The sequence below is a fragment of the Triticum aestivum genome, chromosome 3B (assembly GCF_018294505.1).
Source record: "Triticum aestivum cultivar Chinese Spring chromosome 3B, IWGSC CS RefSeq v2.1, whole genome shotgun sequence".
NCBI classification, from domain to species: domain Eukaryota; kingdom Viridiplantae; phylum Streptophyta; class Magnoliopsida; order Poales; family Poaceae; genus Triticum; species Triticum aestivum.
Genome location: NC_057801.1, coordinates 545966246 through 545972217, shown reverse-complemented (window position 1 = coordinate 545972217; position 5972 = coordinate 545966246).

The following is a 5972-nucleotide window of genomic DNA, read 5'->3' as shown; positions in this document are numbered from 1 at the left end:
TTGCTCGCACGCAAAAAAAATACATCTCTAAAGTGGGGAACCGATCGGTGCCAAAAAGAACTCAAACTCCTATCCAATCTCGACTTCGTGCTCTTCCACTTCCATTGATAAAGATGGGACGTCAAGGGTTTCATCATGATGACCTCGAGCAGCCGCCGACATCCCTCCCCACATCTACCCCTACCCCCTGCTGCCGCTTGCACTGTCCTTGCTCCTCGAGGGAGCTAGGGACACAATGTTCTCTAGGATGGGCATGACCAGATCCACGAGGAGGCCACATTCTTCCATGGGAACCCAACCAAGCACACCACCCTCCGCAACCATCCAATCCCAGCCTAACAAATTCAAGACCCGCCATCGATCCACAAATCAGGCTCGCCGCATCCAGGTTCACTGCAAGTCTGCGACGAGTCTGTAGTCGACATCTTGACTTTGGCTATCCCCACGGAAGAATCATCGGATTTTTGCTGAAACTGAAACATACTAAAGTGACACATGCTTGAATTTTTAAATCAGATGACTATCGAAAAGAAGCCGCCCAAAAAAAGTAAATAAGCATCAAGTGTTGAAAGAAAATGATGGACCCTAAGGCGATGAACTGATAAAAGAGAGCAGTCAAGCAATGTAGAGTAGCAGGAATCTAATAACAAGACCTTACCTTCATAAAAATAAGGGAAGAACACTTCCTTCATAGCCTTCCTACAAGTACAGAACATACTAAATTAGCATTGTTTCAGTCTCATTTTTTGCAAATAAAGAGTGTAATAATTACCACCTATTTCATTTGGCACTAAAAATTTCTACCTCTGTCTGACCTCCTACAGCACTAAAAAACTCATCACTTACAATATCATAGCCGCACACTCCAAGTCAAAGTAGAACATATATCAAGGATTCTGTGACAACCAGCCATGGCCAAATCAGATGGCTTTTAATTGCATTCCATCTCATAATCCAGAGCCCACTCTATCTCAATGGAAATTAAATTTAGGCATGTCACAAGTTGTCATTATTGTTAACATTCAGAAATTTAAATCAAAGGAAATCTATAACCAATTCCAATGCTTGCATTAAGCTGTAATTACATGATATGTAAATGCTGCAAATGCAGAAGTACCATCAGGGAAGGATGGTGGAGGAGGTGGATGAGGATGGCGGCGGCGGCGTCTGCGGTTGCGCCTCGTCCGCGGCCGTGGTGGTGGTGGTCGATGCGAGAGCCGGATGGCGTCGGCCAGAATCAGGCAGGGGCGACAAAGATTTAGAGGAGAGAGAGAATGGAGGCGATGAGCGATGGGAGGAAGGGCCACCGGCGATTGGGGTGGCCTCAGATCCGCCCTCCGTGGTCGCCTATTTCATGGGACGAACACCCGTGCTCACCGTCGGGCTCGCCTTCGGCCGCTGCCTCGCCGACATTCACGACGTAGAGCCCCTTCCTCCGATCCCATTTGCCAGGGAGGCAGCGCCATCCTTCATCGCAGAGAACGAGTCCACACTGAGATCCCAACCAGATCGTGATTGCGCCTCCCCAAACCGCAGCGGCACCTCCCACTCCATCAACGACCAACCTATATGAGGCGGAGGGTCAGTGTAGGACGCGAGCGCCGTCACCATGGACGTGGGGGACGCCGTAGGTGGGAAGGAGGCGGCGACAGCGTCTGTGTCAGGAAGATCGCACGACGGTGGCGGCGTTTACTCGAGGGGATCGAGAGGAGCTGCGTTTGGTGCCGGGTGGGTTCTTTGGTGCGTGCGTGGGGCTGGAGATTGTGATAGGTGATCAGGTGAGGGCGTGCCATACCTGGATCGATAGCCTTACCATATCTGGTGGTAATTTAAATTTATTACCATATTCGATATTTCCCGAGTTATGACCTTACCATACCTGGATTGACAGCCTTTGGGGTAATTTAAATTTATTACCATATAATTATCATATTCAAAATTTCCTGAGTTATGACCTTACCATACCTGGATTGATTTATTACTACACGTGGATTAATTATGATTGATTACCATAAATACGTTGGGTAATTTAAATTTATTACCATATTCGATATTTTCCGAGTTATGACCTTACCATACCTGGATTGATAGCCTTTGGGGCAATTTAAATTTATTACCATATAATTACCATATTCAAAATTTCCCGAGTTATGACCTTACCATACCTGGATTGATTTATTACTATACGTGGATTAATTATGATTGATTACCATAAATACGTTGGGTAATTTAAATTTATTATCATATTCGATATTTTCCGAGTTATGACCTTACCATACCTGGATTGATAGCCTTTGGGGTAATTTAAATTTATTACCATATAATTACCATATTCAAAATTTCCTGAGTTATGACCTTACCATACCTGGATTGATTTATTACTATACGTGGATTAATTATGATTGATTACCATAAATACGTTGGGTATTGCCGGTCAGACGAGAAAAGAGAAAAACCGGTGGGAGGGGCTTGTGGGAGGTGGGACGAAGGAAAATCGGTTGAAAATAAACCGGTTGAAAATGTGGGAGACTATTCAACCAATTCGTCCATTAGGAGTAGAGATTGATTACCATAAATACATTGGGTATTGCCCGGTCAGACAAGAAAAGAGAAAAACCAGTGGGAGGGGCTGGTGGGAGGTGGGACGAAGAAAAACCGGTTGAAAATAAACCGGTTGAAAGTGGGGGGGACTATTCAACCAATTCGTCCATTAGGAGTAGAGATGAAGGGACCCTCCCACTTGGGCTTGAGTTTGTCCTTTTTCTTCTCCGGCAAGCGTAGAACAAGTTCACCAACATTATAAGTCTTGGCATGTACTTCTCTTCTTTGATACCCGCGGGCATGTTGTTGATAAAATGCAGAACGGGCTTTGTGACATCGCGCTCCTCCTCCAGAGCATCTAAGTTGTCCTGCCGATCCAACTCGGCTTCTCTCTCTTCATACATGCGCACTCGAGGTGAGTCATGAATAATGTCGTAGGGTACCACAGCCTCTACGCCATACACCATGAAGAAAGGTGTATATCCGATTGGGTGTGGTCTGCAGCCCTCAGAGTACGGAGTCGAGCTCCTCGACCCAGTGCTTGTCTGATTCTTTCAAAGACCGCACTAACCTGGGTTTAATGCCGCTCATAATAAGACCATTGGCTCGTTCGACTTGACCGTTGGTTTGTGGATGATAGACGGAGGCATAGTCGAGTTTGATGCCCGGATTAGCACACCCGGCTTTCACCTCATCGGTTGTGAAATTGGAGCCATTGTCGGTGATGATCCTGTGTGGAACACCATAACAGTGCATAACACCAGATATAAAGTCTATCAATGGTCCGACTTTGGCCGTTTTAACTGGTTTGGGTTCTATCCACTTAGTGAATTTATCCACCATGACCAACAGATATTTTTTCTTATGGCTTCCTCCTTTAAGGGGTCTGACCATACCGAGCCCCCAGACCGCAAAAGGCCAAGTGATGGGGATTGTTTGTAGAGCGGTGGGTGGCATATGGCTTTGGTTGGGGAAAAGCTAGCATCCGACGCAATGTTGGACAAGGTCCTGTGCGTCTGCTCGGGCCGTCAGCCAATAGAAACATGTACGGAAACCTTGCTTACAAGAGCCCGAGCCACGGCGTGGTGACCACCGAGACCGGCATGAATTTCAGCCAAGAGCTGCCGCCCTCCTTCCTCGGAGATACATCTCTCAAGTACTCCGGTAGTGCTTTTTTGTAGAGTTCTCCCTCGTCAACCTTGTAGGCTTTAGAGTGCCGGACAATGCAGCGTGCCTCATTCTAATCCTCCGGAAGTTCTCGCCTATTAAGGTAGGCCAAGAAGGGTTTGGTCCATGGGGTGATGACTACCATTATGAGATGGGCCGACGGTGTAATTTCGGTGGCTGAGCCCCTGATGATGTTGTTGTGTTCGTAATATGGGATTGTAGTCGGATCCGGATTGGTGTTGCTGCTCTCCCCTTGACACACCATGGATGGCTTGAAAAGCCTTTCCAAAAAGATGTTAGGTGGGACGGGGTTGCGCTTGGCACCGACGCGAGCAAGGACATCCACCGCTTGATTACTTTCTCGAGCCACATGGTGAAACTCGAGCCCCTCAAACCGAGCCGACATTTTGAGAACAGCGTTACGGTAAGCCGCCATCTTCGGATCTTTGGCATCGAAAACTCCATTTATTTGAGATATTGCGAGGTTTGAATCCCCGCACACTTCCAGGCGTTGTATGCCCATGGAGACGGCCATCCGAAGACCATGCAATAAGGCCTCGTATTCGGCTGTGTTGTTGGATGATACGTCCATTTTGCATCATGCTTTTATATCAGTATTTATTGCATTATGGCTTGTTATTACACGTTATGTCACAATACTTATGGCTATTCTCTCTTATTTTACAAGGTTTACTATGAAGAGGGGGAATGCCGACATCTGGGATTCTGGCTGGAAAAGGAGCAAATATTGGAAACCTATTCTGCACAGCTCCAAAAGTCCCGCAACTCCATGAAAGTTATTTTTGGATTTAATAAGAATTATTGAGCGAAGAAAGAACAAGAGGGGGCCCACACCCTGGCCAAGAGGGTGGGGGCGCGCCCACCCCTATTGGGCGTGCCCCCTGTCTCCTAGGGCCCCTGATGGCCCTCCGGTGCCCATCTTCTGCTATATGAAGGCTTTTACCCTGGAAAAAATCATAAGGAAGCTCACGGGACGAAACTCCGACGCCACGAGGCGGAACCAATCTAGAGCTCTCGCAGAGCTGTTCTGCTGGGGAAACTTCCCTCCGGGAGGGTGAAATCATCACCATCGTCATCACCAACGATCCTCTCATCGGGAGGGGGTCAATCTCCATCAACATCTTCACCAGCACCATCTCCTCTCAAACCCTAGTTCATCTCTTGTATCCAATCTTGTATCCAAAACCACAAATTGGTACCTGTGGGTTGCTAGTAGTGTTGATTACTCCTTCTAGATGATGCTAATTGGTTTACTTGGTGGAAGATCATATGTTCAGATCCTTAATGCATATTGTTACTCCTCTGATTATGAACATGAATATGCTTTGTGAGTAGTTACGTTTGTTCCTCAGGACATGGGTGAAGTCTTGCTATTAGTAGTCATGTAAATTTGGATTCGCTCGATATTTTGATGAGATGTATGTTGTCTCTCCTCTAGTGGTGTTATGTGAACGTCGACTACATGACACTTCAGCATTATTTGGGCCTAGAGGAAGGCACTGGGAAGTAATAAGTAGATGATGGGTTGCTAGAGTGACAACAGCTTAAACCCCAGTTTATGCGTTGCTTCGTAAGGGGCTGATTTGGATCCATATGTTTAATATCGTGGTTAGGTTAACCTTAATACTTCTTTTGTAGTTGCGGATGCTTGCGATAGGGGTTAATCATAAGTGGGATGCTTGTCCAAGTAAGGGCAGTTGTGGTGACCGAATTTCCGGGTATTAATTTCCAGAAAATTGGTCCTTGTGCTCACCAGCCCCAGGATTACTGTTAGCTGATGAGGCACCAACTTGATACAGAAATTCCAAGCAAAAATGCAAAATATGAAGTACAAGACCACTCTGGCCTGTGAGTACCACAATATGGTTTCTAGTGGTTGATGGCGGAAGCGGTTTGTGGATCATCATCGTCTATGGGACTCCATTTTCCACAGGAACAGCTGACCAGGTTAACTCCTATCTTCGCGAGGCTGCTATCACCATTTCTAAGCTCCGGGGCTGTCGTCACGGTCGCTCCTTTTCGCGCAAGAAATTTGGCCAAGACAATAGCCAGGGACAAGCCAGTGATTACTTTGAATGTACTCGCAAACATTATGAACACGGGTATAATATAACAACGATGTTCTGAAATATTTTATGCTCATGACGTCAGTCACCAAAGATAATAAAAACTCTGATGCATGCAAGCAGGTTATTTTTGAAAGTGTTATAACATATAAATAATAAAATGCACCGATCGGGTGT